Source organism: Vipera ursinii (genome assembly GCF_947247035.1).
Source record: "Vipera ursinii genome assembly, chromosome: 2".
Taxonomy (NCBI): Eukaryota; Metazoa; Chordata; class Lepidosauria; order Squamata; family Viperidae; genus Vipera; species Vipera ursinii.
The window spans coordinates 39,692,911-39,712,015 of NC_139513.1; the positions used below are offsets into that span (position 1 = coordinate 39,692,911).

At 36.0% G+C, this 19,105-nt stretch overlaps 1 protein-coding gene across 18 annotated transcripts in view; it reads right to left on the bottom strand.

Annotated features, from left to right (window-relative positions):
• Positions 1-19,105, bottom strand: part of FOXP1 (forkhead box P1) — a 666,401-nt gene that overhangs the window by 607,232 nt on the left and 40,064 nt on the right. The window contains exon 2 of one of the 18 annotated variants that reach the window (XM_083354301.1): positions 18,348-18,439. The exons of the other annotated variants lie outside the window; for them this stretch is intronic. The gene's annotated coding sequence lies outside the window, so the exon portion shown is untranslated. The remainder of the gene's footprint in view (positions 1-18,347; positions 18,440-19,105) is intronic. 18 annotated transcript variants of the gene reach the window in all.

A 19,105-nucleotide genomic window follows, 5' to 3' on the forward strand; every position in this document is an offset into this window, starting at 1 on the left:
TCATTAAGAGCAATGTTACATTATACCTGAGGCAGCTGTTGCTCTTTTTAATTGGAATCAGCTATCATGATAATAAATGTGTTGTCCCAGTGCTGGTAGTTTTTCACAGTAATATTGCATAGAAATATGTATCTGGTCACATCTTTCATGATACCATAAGGTCCTGAAACAACACTTTACCTCTACATCCAATATTTTCCTTCTGTTCCTCTTGCTCTTCTCAAAGAATGAAGCCATTCAACATGAAGATTACTATTTGCAACTTATATTATTGTAGCAAGACATTCCAACCATCTAGTTGAAATGCTTGCCATACAACAGTGGCTTCTTAATAATTTCCTATCACATACTTAATATGTGTCTGTCATATAAACATCCAAGAATTACCCTTTTATCTGCTATCAAAAATGAAATGAAATGGAGAATCAACTTCTACTTATCTGAATATGAGAAAATAGCATGTAAAATCCATGGATGGACAGTCTTCTTTATTCCTAGACTCTAGACTCTACTTTCATTTTGGTAGTGTCTTCACTCTCAATGAGGCAGAAGTGATTTCAATATTTATATCTGTGTATGCAGATGGGTCTTTGCTATGAGTCTTATTTAATAGGCAATTAGATTTAGTCAGTTGCTATTAATTCAATTAACATTACTTTATTTATTTTGTTGTCCTGGACTGCCCTTTTTGATGATGTTTTTGGTCACTGTTTGTATATTCAACCATTTATTTCTTTGTTTAATTTATTTTTCAGTTTCTTCAAACACCACAGCAACTTTAGACATATACGATACACCCGCATTTATTGTTTGGGGTGGAGGGGGAATAAATGTTAGGATAGATTTCAGCTGGAACTGGCAATTCTAGGCTGACAAAATGGAAAAGTTGATTTTCTCTTTAAATTTAATACCCCAAAATGGCTAAATTTAATACCCCAAAATGGTCCTTTTGGGGTATTAAATTTAGCTCAATTTTCCTTTCAAATAAATGCGACTGAGAAGAAAAGTAACTTATATAAATAATTTAGAATTGAGACAGAGCAATTGGCTTCATTACTGTAAGTGAATCTGTGCTTTGGATGGAACTGCAATACTTTGGCAATTCTGTCATTTTATTCTGACATTCAATAATATTATGAACTGGTTAAGTCTACAGAATTTTTCCCAAACTGAAAGGGTTCTGCTGCTATCTTTACATGTACGAAGCATATACTTTCATATTATCAATATCTTTGCATATAAAACACACAACTAAGCTTTACTTTAGCAGGACTCTGTCCAGCAAGAGCACAACCCATAATCTAGCAAACTGCATGATGCTGAAAGAAGACATTCAGAACAATTTTAAAACCTTTTTAGTGGAGTATTAGTATTAGACTGTAATACTATTAGACTGTAATGCTATTGCAATAAATGATGGCTCCTCAAGTTGTATATTGTGAGCTCGTTCAGATGCAAGATTAAGTTATGGCTTCATAGGTTGACAATAAGTGTAACCTTACTTCACCTTAGCCATGGCTGCTGTGACTAAAAGTTGAGTCACTGTTCATTCCATTTTTAAACTATACACAACTTGTCATGTGTTTTAAGCCATCCAAACCACAGTTAATCTTATTTATAGTTTAGCACAGGGCTTTTCAACCTTTTCACCCATTGTACCACTTTTAGGATATGGCAACATCCAAGTATCACCAGTCGCCTAGCAAGGTGTCAAAAACTTGATGACCAAAAAACAGGAAAAAATTAATGAAGTACAGGTAGTCCTCATCTTACAACAGTTCACTTAGTGAATGTTCAAAGTTACAAGGGCATTGAAAAAAGTGCCCCCCAAGCCATAGCCGAGCAAGACACCTGCCTGCCCGCGCGATGGCGCTCTTCCTCCTGTTTTCATTGTTGTGACATTTCTGTTGAGGATTGGCAGAGGGGGTGGGGTGGGGGGTGTTTCATTTTTATTTCCCTCCCTCTGCTGGGTGATTGCAGCAGGTTTTGGTCACTTCACATGACCCTGGGACACTGTGAACATCATAAATATGAATCAGTTGCCAAGCATCTGAATGTAAAACACATGACCCTGGGGATGCTGCAACATTCCAGCTGATTGGCGCTTCTCCTGGGCTCAGCAGAAGCACCGGGATCAGCACCAAGTTCCAGCTGGAGCCTCGCACTGATCCTGGTGCTTTCGCTGAGCCCTGACAGCCCTGCAACTCCAGCCGTCTCTCGCTCAGGCTTGTGTGGTACTGCCACCAGTTAAGCTCATTCCCCTCCCCCACTACCACATCTCTAGGATGGTTGTGTACCACCTGCCAGGTGCCAATGTACTACAGGTGGTACCCGTACCACTGGTTGGAAAACCCCTGGTTTAGCATTTATAAATAAGCATTTATGAAGCTGATTTCCCTAATCAAATGTAGTTACTTACAAATTCTCCAGAGTTTAAAATTTGGACACTACATTAAATTGCAATTAATCTAAAAAAATAAATGGTATGGGGAATGTACAAGGCCAGGAAGAGGCTAGCTTATTCACGTAATGATAAATGCCATTTTAGCATTACATTTAATCAAATGCTATGTCTATGTCTGCTTTGAATTATCTTTTTTTGTTTCTTAAAAATCATTATTCTCATGGCAAGGTTTTTTTTTTTTTGGGGGGGGGGAGAGAATGGTCCAGCTAATGTTACTGTTTCTGTTATACATCTTTCCAGCACTCAGCCTTGGCTGCCAACACTTCCCCATCAGAAAAAGCCCAATGGCACAAATTCTCTCAGGATGTCAATTAACTCCTAGGGATTTAATTTAATTACAGAAAGCTAGGAAGCTACAAACTGCTGAAGAGATATTAGCAAAATGAAATTATGGATGTCAATTCACAAAGCTTTGCTACTTCTTAACTAAAACAAAATCCCACTGAAATTCTGTTATGAAAGTAGCATACTCTAAGTATTTACCTTTCACCAACTTGAATGTGAATTGGTAGAAGTTACTAAACTAAAAATTGAAGGCCAGATGTATCTCTGCAAAGTAAGTTTTTGTGGGTGCCAAATATTGCTATTGTCTTTAGGAAAAGAATTAGGGGTACATATTGAAATAAGAGTATTTCTTTTAAAGCATACCGAAAAAAGCAAAGCATTTCAGAGAGAAAAATCCAGCAGCACTGAATAGAGAAAAACTCCAAAAATCAAATTCTAGCTTGACATGCAGCTGACAAAGGAATTTGATCTTGTCAGGCAAAAGAATCAGGTATCAACAACATCTGCAATAAAAATTGATATACAATGTCAAAAAACCCACACATTTCTGGAAAATAAGCAATTGTTTTTCAGGTGATAATTCATATACTGCTCCTGTAAAAGAAAGAGTATGGACAGCCTCTCCACAATTACATTTGCCCATCCCATCAGATTCAGCAAAAAAGGCATGATGTGCGTCCCACTCTAAGGGAACTACACTACTCTAAGGGTCCAGGATGCAGGCCTTCTCTACCATGGCGCCAGCCTTACAGAACATTCTGTCTACCAAGGATGGCTTCAGCTGGTGCAGAATGCAGCCGCACGAGTTGTGATGGGGGTCTCCCGATACTCCCATGTAACGCCTCTTCTCTGCGAGCTGCATTGGCTTCCAGTTGCCCTCCGGGTGAGATTCAAGGTGCTGGTGATGACCTATAAAGCCCTAAATGGCATGGGTCCGAATTATCTTAGGGAGCACCTGCTGCCAGCAACAACTTCCCATCGTCCTGTGCGCTCCAACAGGGAGGGCCTCCTCAGGGTCCCGCTGGTCAGGGAGTGCCGGCGGGCAATCCCCAGGGGGAGAGTGTTCTTGGTGGGTGTGCCTGCCCTATGGAATCAACTGCCTATGGAACTCCGGATCGCCCCCGACCTTCGCTCATTTCGCCGGGACCAAAAAACCTGGCTATTTGAGTTAGCCAGCCTGGACTGAGGGGTTTTAAGGTTTTAAATTTTAAATTTTAAACTCTTTGGGGGCTATTAATTTAATTTTATTTTAATTTGTACATTGCACTGTTTTAATTTGCCCTGTAAACCGCCCTGAGTCCCTCGGGAAAAGGGCGCTATATAAATCGAAACAAATAAATAAATAAATTTTCCATTAGTGCTTCAAGAACTGCTTTTGCCTGGAAGTGGTAAAAATCTTGAGACAGCTTCTATAAAGTAAGTAAAATCTCAAACAGTGGGGCAGACAGCAAAAAGTAAAAATAAATAATTTAAAACCTCAACATAAACTGGAAGTTCTCAGATAACTAATATCCTATTAATTATTAATTACCAATATTACTAATACCCATTTCCAAATTAATCTACAGGTATAGCATATCCCTGTTTTTCTTTACACTGAAGGAGACTGTCATAAAGAATCATAGCCTTCTAATTTACCTATATACGCCTAATTTTCATTTGGAACTAACAGATTTGCCAGAACTCTTGTGTTGTAATTTGAACCTTCTTTTTAACAATCTTATTCATCACACCTCTGAAAGACATGTTCCTAAGGATTAACCACTTTTAATCCAGGTGCTACGAGAAGTTCGACAATAGATACCACTGAAATGTACTGCATCTTGTATCTCAGGAAAAATCACTGCATAATTTTTTATATAACGTGTGTTTATGTTGCTCCATAAAGTCACATCAAAATTTTTCAAGATATAAAAAACCCCCACACATTAATCCTAAAAAAAAATCATCCTGTTTCTGTGCCAACATATACTTCCAAATATGTTCCACCTTTTCCTGTCTTCTGTATCAGATGCAACCAGAGGAAGAAAGGAAGGAAAGGTGGAGTATCTCTAAACTATGAAATAGCATAGGGAATAAAGCAAAGGTTTCACTTTCCTCTTCACAGAAACTAAACTCTTCTTCAATAAGGCAAACATGTTGCTTTAGGCCAGGGGTAGGCAACCTCGGCTCTTTTATGACTCGTGGACTTCAACTCCCAGAATTCCTGAGTTCTGGGAGTTGAAGTCTACGAGTCATAAAAGAGCCAAGGTTGCCTACCCCTGCTTTAGGCAATGTTAAGGATGCTCATAAATAAAATCACTACCAATTCTGTAGTTATTTTATATGTTTCATACCTTTAAAATGTTATTATTCACACTGATAATTCTTTCAAAAAGAGGAGTAATTCTCAATCATATATATGCCTTGGTCTGTCTGTCTCTCTGTATATATCTACAGTGCATTCAGAAAGTATTCAGACCCCTCTCACTTTAGTCAGTTTTGTTATGCTGCAGCCTGATTCTACAGTTATTGAAAATCATTATTTTCTCATTAATAATTAACTCAGTACCTCATAATGGCAAAGTGAAAACATAATTTTAGAAATGCTGGCTGAGGAATTCTGGGCATTGAAGTCATAAACGAGCCACGTTTGAAGACCCCTGCTGTAACATAATAGTATATAGCTCGAAACAATGAGATCTGAGTGTCTTTCAAAAGATAGTCCATGTCAGTATACGTACTATCAGTATATGGACTAAACAGTGTTTGGCTTTGGAAAGTATTTCATGAAGGTTATCTCATCACCTATTATCTCATCAACTATATCATCAACAATTATCTCATTAACTCATCAAATTTGCAGATGATACCAAAATGGCAGGAGTAGCCAACACCCCACAAGACAAACTCAGGATCCAAAAAGATCTTGACAAACTTGAACAATGGGCCTATCCAACAAATTGAGTTTCAACGTGGAGAAAAGCAAAGTTTTACATTTAGGCAGGAAAAATCAAAGGTACAAGTACAGATTGGGTGAGACCCGGCTTAAAAAGAGTAACTGTGAGAGGGACCTTGGAGTCCTAGTGGATGATCACTGGACTATGAGCCAGCAGTGTGCAGCAGCAACCAAAAAAGCTAATGCAATCCTGGGGTGTATAAACAGAGGCATAGAATCAAGATCACATGAAGTATTAGTACCGCTTTATAAAACCCTAGTAAGACACCTGGAAAACTGCAGACAATTTTGGTCACCATGTCACAAAAAAGATGTTGAGAGTTTGGAAAAAAACATCAGAGAAGAGCAACTAAGATGATTAAAAGCCTGGAGACTAAAACATATGAAGAATGGCTGCAGGACTTGGGTTTGGCTAGTCTAAAGAAAAGAAGAAATAGGGGTGACATGATAGCAGTATTCTAGTATTTGAGGGGCTGCCACCAAGAAGAGGGAGTCACATTATTCACTAAAGCACCAGAGGGCAGGACAAAAACAATGATCAAAGAGAGAAGCAACCTGGAATTAAGGAGAAACTTCCTGACAGTGGACAACTAACCAGTGGAACAGCTTGCCTCCAGAAATTGTGGGCGCTCCATCACTGGAGATTTTTAAAAAGAGGCTAGACAGTTACTTGTCTGAGATGGTTTAGGTTCTCCTGCTTAAGCAGGGGGCTGGACTAGAAGACCTCCAAGGTCCCTTCCAGCTCTATTCTATTTATTATTTTTGTCTCTTTTTCCAACCATCTCACTTTGCCTCCTTATACACACACATATACACCAACACGATCCCAAACAGGGTTTATATCATTTATCGTAAGTGAAAAAATGCTTCTCATGTTTAATGTAAATACAGTTTTAAACCATTAGAGCTGATGATGGTAATATTTAGAACCTCTTTTTAACTATATTCATGGAATTGGATTTTTTAATTTCTTTTAATATATCATCCACTAAAGGTTTAAGACAATTTCACCTCAGGTTATTGTGGAGAAGAATTTTTAATTCTCAAATGGATTATGACAGTGTAAATGAAGTTCACTTAATGCTTTTCTTCCTGTAAAACAAAGAACTGAGTCGCATTTTCAGTTCTTCAAGATGATAAGAGGTCTTTTGTATTTCCTTTTAGTATAAAAATTCACTACTATAAAAGTTTAATTCACAATTACTCCAAAAACTGTTTTTCTTTTCCATGTCCCTCCATATTTTGCTACTACAAAATAAGCAACAGTCATTTTACATGTATGACTGCACACAGTAGAGCACAGTGAAATTTAGGAGAATTTTCCTGGACACTAAGATTTAAAAACCACCTTTAAGACAAAAATGAAAACGCCAATTTTATTGTTATAGAGGGCTACTATAATAAAAGTTATCTTTATTTCAATGTACATTCTCTACTTGAATATAGAATTTAGTAACAAGCTATTTAGTAATGTGTTACTTTTTCAATAATAATGTTTATAATTTATGTTCTTTTTTAATTTTTCAAAAATAATTTTTAAAAGTATGGAAAAAGCCACTATTTTTTTCTAAATATAACTAAAAACACAGTCTTATACATATAGTTTTTAAGTGAAATCAAGCTTTTTCCTAGATGAACCCATTCAAAATTCGGATCAAATCCAAATACTTTTATGCCTTTTCATAAATTCATGTTTTTACAATTTTAGGAGGAAAATCGGTGTTGTACTAAAGTACAACACCGATTTTCCTCCTAAAATTGTAAAAACATGAATTCATGGAAAGGCATAAAGGTATTTGGATTTGACATATTTTGATATATTTTAGAATCCTAATAACAACCTTAATAACTGCAAAATGTAAAGCCTATTTAAATTTTGAATAACAAAAGATATTTCTGTTTTGAGGGTAGAAAGTGTTGAGATTTCTAGGTATCAAAATCTCCAAATGAAAGTCCTTGCTTAGCAATCACATGCTCTTTTTCAATCAACAAAACAGTTCTTTTTGATGAGTTACAAAACTATGGAATATGAATGAAAAGGAATAAAATAATTAATTCATCCGGTTGAAGCAGAAAAAAATATTTAGAAAAACTAGATTTAAGACACTGAAATAATTACTACTTTCAGATATATCACCAGCATTATGTCAAAGGCACTCTGCAGAGCTGGGAAAACTGGGACTAATAAAAAGTGTATTATATAATTTGCTCTTCTGTCTTCATTTTTAAAGACTAAATTTTACCACTTTTTTGGTAAAATGCAAACACATTAGAGCACATCCAATGGAGTCACTAACATTCATGTTAAAGTTGCATATAAAGATAAAGCAGCAACGAAATAGATGTCTTATAAAATATCTGGCTTACCATCTATATTTATACTATATGCCATCACTTCACTACTTGGTCGTTTAATGTTTGACTAAAGAGCCCAATTTCTTATTTAGCTTACAAAGTTTCACTAAGCTTGCCAAAAGACAAGGGGGAAAAAGACATTCCTTTGATCACACCAATCTTTAACATTTTGCATCCATGTTATGGCGAGTACCCTTCCTACGCCCAAAAATGTGATGAAAGGATTTTTACGTACAGTTCTCTTTTTCCAAGATACTGATATTATGGTATCTGTGCCTATGGTCATTGTATAGGGGAGCTCCACACCTCTAAAGACGATCCGCATCTGTTTTGAATTCACACCCAATGCAAATATCTTAATGGGCAATTCTCTGTAATTTACTCTGATGGCAACTGAATCTTACAAACAGATGGATTTACCTTGGTCTTAGGAAAAGGGATATAGAATTTGGCTAATATTTTTAAGAATTTTAAAAACATAACTGGGAAAGTTACTATTTTGAAGAGGAATAACTTAGTAAAGTACTTTGTCACTGGAAAAGGGAATCAGAAACAGAAAAGGAAGCTTAGCCTGTAAGTCAAAATCATACCACCATAATACTTTGAACATGTGAAAATGGTACTACAGTATTGTAATAATATCAGGAAAAAATGTACCTTATCTTAAAGTGTATCTTATCTTAAAATGTTTAAGTTCTGGAAAAAAATATTTTATTTTATTTCCACTTCTGGGCAAGAAGTCCTCATGAGATTAATGAAGTTTTACTTACCATATCCAGGATCAAACTTTATTAAAAACAAACATTTGCTATTTGATGACACATTTTCCTGCTATGAACTTTCATTACACTGATTACTCCTGGTAAATACATTATTTATTTATGGAATTTATACTATATTAAATAAAATTGCAGGATGGCTTTCAACATTCAAATAATAAATTAAAATGGCACTTAAAAATAATTAATTTGCTTGTTTTTAAGATTTATAAGGCCACCCAACTCAAACTGCATAACTCAGGATGGCGTACATCATAAAAACAAACAATAAATTAAAAAAGAAAAACATGTAACAATAAACAACATATAAATATAAAATGTAAAATGGCAACCATATACCACAGTACGTCTCCTACTTAACAGGTTGCTAATGTTTATATACAGATATATAACTAGAGGATATATGTATTTTGTTTTACTCAATTTCTAACATTAGAATATATCATTAATGTAACTGTCTTCCATTCTTATTTCTTATTTAAATTTATATAATAAACTAAATCACACAATGCTAAGAATTTAGCATCTTATTTCTTATGTAAATTTATATAATAAATTAAATAATACAATGCTCAGAATTTATTTTTAAGCTATGCTCTCTCCCCCCCCCTTTCTTTTTACGTGGACACAAAAAATAGCATGGTGGGTAATGTAGAATGTCAATTATGGCCAAAAAAAAATATCAAACTAATTACAGTAAGGAAATGTTTTCATTTGGAATCAAGTAACTATCTAGAAAACTAGGTTTTGCAATATCCAGAAGGCTTCTTTGTGCTAAATTATAACACAAAAGGAGGATTTAAAGTTGTTTACTGTGACCCACTCATGTGGTTTATAATAAAAGGTGTAGATTGCAAATGAAAGCCACAGTTCTATTCTGAATCAGTAGACGTAAACCACACTTAAACAAAATACCTACTGCATCATGAGCAATAAGGGTCTTTCAGATTTGCTTTTACCTTCCAGTCCTTTATTGGGATGTAGTTATATGCCTCAACCTGCCATTTCATGTCCTAATATGCTGTTGTATTGAAGCTATTCGTGGAAATATAGCTACACTTCACTGTAACAAAAGTATTCTGGTTATTAATTTCTGTGGCTTTCCCCAGTGTCAAATTCTTCTATGCAATTGAATGCCAAATTTTTTTACAGGAGAGTAACCCTCAACACACAAACGCATACACAGATATAGTCTGACCACAGAGTGTCAGATTCATAACTAATAGAAAACTCACTGTTTCCATTAAGTTCAATCAAATATAAGAAACACTTATTAGTCCAAGCATTCTGGTGTTTCTATTTCAATGAAAGTCTTTAAATCGATGTCAATATTCTTAGGACACTCACAAATAAAATGCAAACTCTATGTACCCTGACATTTATATGGAGGAGGTTAATCCTCATACAGTCATACGCATGAAGGTTTTTTCTCGTAGACATTGAGTACCTTACCACTGAGTAAGGGTCAGTAAGTAATGCAATTCATATTGTTAAAACGTAATTTGAAAGGATAGTAGAAGCTACACTTGAGTTTACAAAGTCAAGTTACAATAATCAAGTTATACAAATCCAAATAACCCCGCTTCATTTTTGTCTGCAATAGCAGTCTATTATTCCAATCCTTGTATTGATTTATTTTATTTTTCAGATTTTAAAACCAAGTATTAAGACAGAGGTCCTCAATCTTTTAGACACCAAGGACTGGTTCCGTGGAGAGGTTTTTTCACGGACCAGAGGGGGCGCAGTTTTGTGTGCTGCCTACATCCTGCAGAAGGGGTTTGCTTGTTTGCACAGCCGAGCCGCATGTCGCAGATCAGTGCCGGTCCACGGACCGGGCGTTGAGGACCCCTGCATTAAGAGATATTCTCTTTTGCTTTGTTTTTTGCTCTAACTCTCTAATGTATGAAGAAATATTAAAACAACATAAAATAATGATGAAGAAATAGGTAAGACCTTTCACTGTAGAAACTGAAGTAAGAAGAAAACAGATTATATGCATTTTTTAAAAAATGTGATTAGGGGAAATTGCCTAGAAAGGATCATGCTAAAGAGATAGATAAGAGAATGTGAACTCAGAATGAGGATTGATGAACGTGTAAGCTATATATAATATATATAACATATAATTTATGGAAATAAATCTAAAAACAAAAGAGTGAGCAAAGAAACTGAAAATAAATAAATTAGAGATGGGGTCTGCATCATTGCTCCTAAAAGTAGTGTTACACTAGATGGGACATCTTAGATCTTTGCTATTTGTCTCCACATGACTTCTCGAACTTAAATCACAGTCTGAAGCTATTTTAGCCATGACGTTTTAATGGTTAATGGTTAGTAGTAGCCTCAAGAGAATAAGTACATTTGGACTGAGACCATGGTATGAATGAAAGCATCAATGTCTTCCCATGTCACAGCTTTTATTAATAATGCCACCTACCTCTCTCCAACAAGTTCTTACAAGACAAGGAAGACAGCAAATGAGCAGAAGTATTGATTCAAAGGCCAAAATGAGATTCAGAGGGAGCATCAGTGTAGAACTAGGAACTGAAGGACCGATGTTGCATCTTGGGATTGGGCCACTGCTCACCATAGGTATTGTGTCATGAAAGGAAAGCACGTGTTTGGCTTAAGGCATTTCTAAAAGATGCTGTCTGCATACCCATTCACACATTCAATCACATTCTGCCCTTCAAACTGGACCCTTGCACAGCCCTATTCAGCCTAGAATAGTGGAACAGAGAAAATTTATTGTAGCCATTCCGAAATGGGAACGTGAGTCATTGGAAGTAGAATGACTTCTACTGTGAATGTTAGACTTTAAAAGACAGCTTTGGCTTTTAAAAGGCTATCATTTGTATTTCTGGCCTGGCCTTTTTACTCTCACTCCAGTCATATAAGACATTCTACTTCAAGGGACCGTCATTTCAGACTTAACCACTATTCTTAGAATTTTTATATTCCAAGGACTTCTAAGCCCATGGATCTGCATTGTTGCCTTTTTCTTTTTTTTCCATTTTTCAATGTGGCCAAAACAGTTGTGCAACTGACTGAAATGGGTTCCATAATAATAAAACAGAAATAATAAAATTAAAAATTCCTTTCTGTATCCATATTTTGAATTCACACAAGCCTCTAAAGCCCTTTCAACTATTTGGGAGGGGGGAGGGAGAACTGCTGAACAAATGAGAGGAATACTTTTTTGTGCATCTGGTATACACATGTTTTTTTTACTGTGGTCTGTAACTAATTTAAATTTATTTTATTTTATTTTTTGCAAGTCTTTTTAATATTTATTCTTATGGATATAATCTCTACAAACCAAACATGTGAAGAGAAACTCAACTGAAGTGAACCAATTTTTGAGTATAAAGTGGCCCATATATTAAAGGAAAGCAAGAGATCTCTTTAGTTAAAGTGAACTGTAAAACAATTCTATTTCTTTTGTCAAACTGCTAACACTTACACAAATGTCCCCGAGCTACTGCTGTTATTGAGGGATTCTGTAGTCATGCCAGATTTCAAACCTGTGCGATAATAATAGGTAAAGTTAAAAACTCCTGACAATTGATACACTGAACCTTTTCACTCATATTTTACTTATTTATTCATCTTATTTATATAGCCATCCATCTCATAATCTAATGATTCTTTTCAGGCATATTTCTGTCAAATGTTAAAGAAAGCTACTGATGTACCGGTAGTCCTCAACCTACAACAGTTCATTTAGTGACCATTCAAAGTTACAATGAAAGTGAAAAAAGTGACTTATGATCTCTTTTCACACTTAAGACCGTTGCAGCATCCCCATGGTCACGTGATTAAAATTCAGACACTTGGCAACTGACCCGTTTTTATGACGGTTGAAGTGTCCTGGGATCCTGGGATCACCTTTTGCAACCTTCTAACAAGCAAAGTCAACAGGAAATCCAGTTTCACTTAACAACTGTGTTACTAAGTTAACAATTGCAGTGATTCACTGATCAACTGCAGCAAGAAAAGTCATGAAATGGGGCAAAATTCACTTAACAATTGTCTGACTTAGCAACAGAAATTTTGGGCTCAGTCGTGGTCGTACGTTGAGGACTACCTTTACTTAACAGTAGTTAGTTCTGTTTGGATGATTTGGAAAAAGTTCTTAATGAGAAATTAAAAGTTAATAAGCCTTAACCCTTTAGGTCAGGGATAGGCAACCTCGGCTCTTTCATGACTCATGGACTTCAACTCCCAGAATTCCTGAGTCAGCATAGCTATCTTGGAAGTTTTTGAAATTTGAGATCTCTTAGGAACATTACCCTCCCCACTTCTCTTATAACATAAAATTTCTATTGTTCAATTATTTTTTCTTGGTAAGAGAATTGTACTGAACTATTCATGTACAGAACTGATGTATCATCAAATCCAATGTACCCTTTGATTTGCTTGATTTCATCTACAAATCACACATACAAAGTTTATCTTGATCTATAAAAGAATATAAGACACAGTATTGTCAAAGCCTAACTTCATGGCATGAATGATGAGATTACTCTAAATGGAAAATCTTTTGTAAAACTCCTTACTGCTTTATGGTCAATTTATAGAATTTGTTTCTTGCTAGTCCATATTCTCAATCTTGAGTTTATTTCCACATTGTAAATATTCACATAGATGTCTGGCTATATTAAAGATCAGATTACACTACAGAGGATAAAAGATTATTTTTAAAAAGTAAGGAACTTGCAGAGATACATCTGGTTCCAAAGAACAAAGCTGATTCGATTCATCCACGTAACTTTTTTAAGCACTCAATGTAGCAAATGTCATTGAAACAAGTGAGTCTGGAATGGCGCAGGGAACAGGCAAATTCTCCTAACCACCAAAACTGCACTTTCAGAACTATTAATGTTACTTTAACAGATCATCACTTTACTCAAAAAGAAAGAGAGAGAGAGAGAGATGACAAAATCCACTGCTCAGCAGCATGTTTTGATTTTTCTTAAATTTCATTTCATAGTCATTATACAAAAATCATTCACAGGTGTTTCACAGTGCGTGTGAATATGCACCATGTTCACAAGTAAGTCTCACTGAGTCAAATGAATAGTAATCTCTGCATTTCAAGAATTACACATTTGACACTTTAAAAGCTCGTCATTTCTACTTCTTTTAAAAATGCACTTGTTTTCCCATTTCCTCAAAAAGTCCACATATATAGAATTAATTTCATATTTTATCCACTGGAAATACTCTTTAACATAACAGCATAAGCAGACACAGTCACCAAGAGTCAAACTCAACCACAAGATATTTTTTTTATCTTGAAATATCATATATTTTTAGGACTGAATGTTTATAAAGAAAATTAAGTTCAGCTGATCCTTAAGAATGCAGAACTCATTGTAAATTTTATTTTTATTTATTTTATTTTAATTCCATTTATATCCCGCCCTTCTCCGAAGACTCAGGGCGGCTTACAAGCTTAGCAGTAGCCTTCATTCTATATATGTGTGTGTGTGTGTGTGTATATATATATATATATATATATATATATATATATATATATATATATATATATATATATATATATGTGATCTGTCTATATTGAATTTTACAAATAGGTCTATCATTAAGAAAATACTTAAGAGCCTTAGAGCAAGCTCACCAATGCAATTAAACCATAATGCTTGAATACAAGATGATTCAATTAGTTGCAGAAAAATCAATGGTATTCTAACATAAATGGTTTAGGAAATCAGGTTGTTGAGAGGCAGCATTCAAAAGCACTGACTGCGAAGTGCAAATTCCCAAAGCCATACCACAATTATACCAGATAAACCTCCTGAACCACTGGGGAATCAGGTTCCAAATTTACATTTAAAATTTGGTTTTGAAATGCTAGCAAATGGTACTTTTGAATTGGATGGCATAGGCCCTGAAATCTTTGATCCTTCAAAATTTTATACTAAATCCATTGAACTGAAAACAAGTTCAAATTCTATAAAGAAAAAGAAGGCTAACCACTTACTGTTCACCTTAGACCAGGGGTGTCAAACTCAATTTCATTGAGGGCCGCATCAGCATTGCAGTTGCCCTTAGGGGGCCGGGTGGGTATGGCCAGGGTGGGCGTGGCCTACTGGGTGGGCATGGCCAGCTCTACATCGTTTGCATCAAGGGGGCCTATGGGGGCCTGGGCAGGAGTGGGACAGATCTGAGGGTCTCTGGCAGAAGGAGGGTCTCTGGCCCAGGGCCAAGGCAGTGGGGGCCGTTCCCTCACTGTTTCCAGGATGGCTTCGTGGGCCCCATGAAACCACTTCGCGGGCCGAATCCGGCACCCGGGCCTTGTGTTTGACATGTCTGCCTTAGACTATACAACACTTCAAAAAATCCCACTGGCTGTCCCTATAAATGATTATTCAACACATGACAGAGATGCCCACAACATATAATTGCATACGCACACATACACAGTAGATTATGTGCACACACATGTATGCACACACAGAGAGAAAAATATGTTTTAAGCAGCCTTATGGCATAAATAAAAAATTAGAAAAAGTTTAAAATTAGACTGTTTATCCTCCACACATTAGAAATTCTTCAAGGTGAGATGGGCAGAAAACAAATCAAATAAATAAAAATAATACTTTCATGTGAAGTATAAATGTTCAGTAAAATTGAAGAAGCTTCTTGGATAAGAAGTGAATCATCTTCAAGGAAAAACAAAATCCAGTTGCCTTTTGAAAAAGCATCTGTGGGACAACCATAAATTGGATGACTGAGAATCTCCATAGATAAACGTTCAATACTTTCAAAAGTAATATAGCTAAAACAATGGAATATCTTAAATTGAATATACTGTTTTATGTTTCAACATTTTATTTCTAGACCGCTCAGAATCCTTCCCTGAGAAAGATTGGCAGTTTTAAAATTTGATATAAATATCTTTTAGCCTTTAAAGAAATTAAGGCTTCCACAGCTCGTAGGCCTCTGAAGAGAACTTTCACTTTTCTTCTGTTCTGGTTCTAAACAACAAAAATCAGACAGGTTTAACTTCTATTTTCAAAATATTTGGTAATGGTCAATCACATCCGTAAGCTAATTTTCATAGCCTATCTACATGAAGTAAATCTACTTGCAAATAATTAACTGCAAAAGCCTGAGTGATAGACAAAAGTTAAAACACTTTAGCGTTTTTCTAAAATTGTTTCCATCAGGCTGCCGCTGCTGCAGCAGATGTTGGCTGTTAAACTGCACAGACGACATAGTTCATGACTTTTCTGAGACGGCTGTGTGCCTCATCTGTACTTGATGAAAAGAGTACAGAAGAGTGGCAGACAGAGAAAGTGTTAGAAAGGCAGACGCAGCTTGGGCCAAATGAATTGTCTTCAACACTGGGGGAACTAAAAATAGATGTGCAACTCACTTTGGCAATCTCTTTGCCCAGTCTTATCATGGGCTCAGCCTATCATTTTATCATCTTATCATGGACTCATCCTATCAAAGAAAACTTCCTGCCTGCACAAACTTCAGGTGAGAGAAAATAAGTATCTCCAAGAAGCAAAGAGTTCACACCAAGGCGACTGCCTGGAGCATCATTTGCCAAAGCAGCTCCTTTGATTTTCATTAACTGGGCTGCTATCCAGGTTCATCTGGGCCCCAGAGGAAGGCAACACTTATGTTTAGACCGCACAACAATGACATAACATTAACAGATTTACATATGCAAAAACTGTGAAGCAACAGGCATCCCTCCTTCACTGACCCACAGCTTGTTCTGGCTGCCGAATTACAGTATTCCCTGCTTAGGCTCTGTAACCAAGTGGGCGTCATGCGACTACCATCTGGATACCACTTTACTTAAAGCTGGCATCCTTTCGATAAGAAGCAAGCTGGCAGCAAGAACGAAAGGAATAAACTGCATCATTTAGTTAACATCCACTTGCTTTGCGGCTGTTAAAAATCCATGATTGAATAATAATTTAATTATTTCTTCAGCCAAAATATAACGCATGCTGCAGGAATGTCATCTTGCAACACTTTTATTAGAATTAAGCAAGACATTAAAAAAATAATTGAACAGAAAGAATGCAATGTGTGCTAAAGAGAGGAAATGGAGAGATTAGGACAATATAGGTCTAAGATTCTTTACATTATTATTAACCAAGCAATCCAGTTGGCTAAATAGCCCAAGCATTGGCTACCTGTAGCGAAGGAAAAAAATGGGGTTTGTTTGAAAGAAAGCTCGTTAAGGATTGAACTTAATTCAACTTCCTACCAATCAGCTGCCCTTCTCATTTAACGTCTTAATACTCACGTACTTAACATTTCCTCCTATCTTAATACACCTACATTCATGCAAATCTATATGAAAAAGGGAGCTGAAATCCTAGAGATAAGGCTTAACTTTATACTTTTATAAAGAGCCTTCTGAAACAATTTTCTCTTTGGATCTAGGTTTTGTTTTTTTTTTTAAAAAAAATTAAGCAATCAATAGTAATCAATTATTTCCCTGAAGCATTCTCAAAATGATAGGAAGCAGACACAAGACATATCTCAACAATAACCCTCTTTGAAGACTAAGCAAATACCTTGCTGAGTAAAAGATACTATTATAATGCAAAGATAACAAATGTTTGCATTGCAAAATGAAAAATACAGTCATAAAGAGCTATTTCAGCAAGATTAATAGCCGAGAAAAACAAAAACTTGCAGAGCAGAGGTCAGCTTCTTATTCACTGCTTTTTGAAAATGTTGGAAAAAGGATTCTGAAGTGGAGAAATAATTTAAGAGAAAAGATAGTAAGTGGGGAAATTGGAGTTCATTAGTATCGCTCTCCCAGAACTGACAAATGCATGACAGCATCTGAGATCTTTATGATGCATTTAGCCCATCTTTCAAACATGCTGTCACAGCCATGAACTTGCACTCTGCACCCTGGGTTAACTAATACAAAATCATATAATGGGAGTAAAAGGGTAAAAGGTGAAAAAATGATATTTTCTTGATGTTCCCCTTTTTCTCAAGTGCACACTTTCAAAATCTAAATTTGTACAGGCAACAATTCAACATTGTCTTTATAAAGCCAATAATGATAAAATAGGGTGAAGTATTCTTTTAACATTTCCCCCCCCCCTCTGAAATGCATCTCTAAGCTCCTTTTGAAGAACGGTACAAAATTGTGATGGATATTTTTTACGAGTAACTACATTTCAAAAAATATATTGCAGAACTTGAAATCGTGCAAAAAATAGCAATCAATTTATTACGAAATAACTTTATTAGGAGGAAGAACCTAATAGTTTTGGGGGAGTTTTAGTTAAGAGGATAAGGAATGTATGACAGAGTCAAAATTTCACAAAAGGTATGAGAACTTGGTTTAACAAGGGTTTTTCCACTCCTTCTCTGAAGATCAGAATCCAGGTTCATTTATTAAAGCTAAATGGCAAAACCAACATTATTAATGTAACACGTAGGTTAAACTGTAGAATCCCCTGCCACCTTTATTTATAAAGTTTTAAAAGCAAAGGATAGGACCAGTGTTGCTTACCTAAGGACATCCAAGGAAAGTTTTCTGCAATGTGGACTCTCTTGCAGGGGTGGCCAATTAATTTTCTCAAGAAGCCATACGAGAAACTGGGACTGTTGTGGAGGACCAAACCAATAGGCTGAACTTAATTCTTCTGCCTGCACCCAAGTGTTGAGGGAGGATAGCGTGGAGCATTACCTCACCTCAGCCCTGTTACTGCTCTTCTGCCACAGGTGCAGAAAAGCCATTTTTCTCACCAGCTGATAAAGGAGGGCACTTGGCTTCTTCTCCCACACACTGTAGTGCATTTATTTACATTTTATTTTCTAATTTCCAACTGATCTCACATGCGCTGGACAAGGATAACCAAAGGGCCGGATATGATCTGAATTGATGCAACATTCAAGCAATATTGGTGCTGCCTGTGATTGGAGACTGGAATGCCAAAGTTGGAAACATTAAGGAGGAAAATGTAGTCGTATGGTATGACCTAGGGAGCCAACATGAAACAGGAGACCAACTTACCAAGTTCTGCCACATCAATTATTTTCCCATAGTTAACAATGTCTTCAAACAACTAAATGAAGACCTCCATACATGTACACCTCCAGATGGAGTACACAGAAATCATATTGATTATATTATTGCTATACCTCATTGACAGATATCAGAGGAATTATAGAATGAATTAAAGAAGTTCACGAAATGTTTGAGAGAGCAATTAAGAGACAAGAAGCAGTACTGCATCACAGCAATGTCTGTAAAAACACTGAGAATGG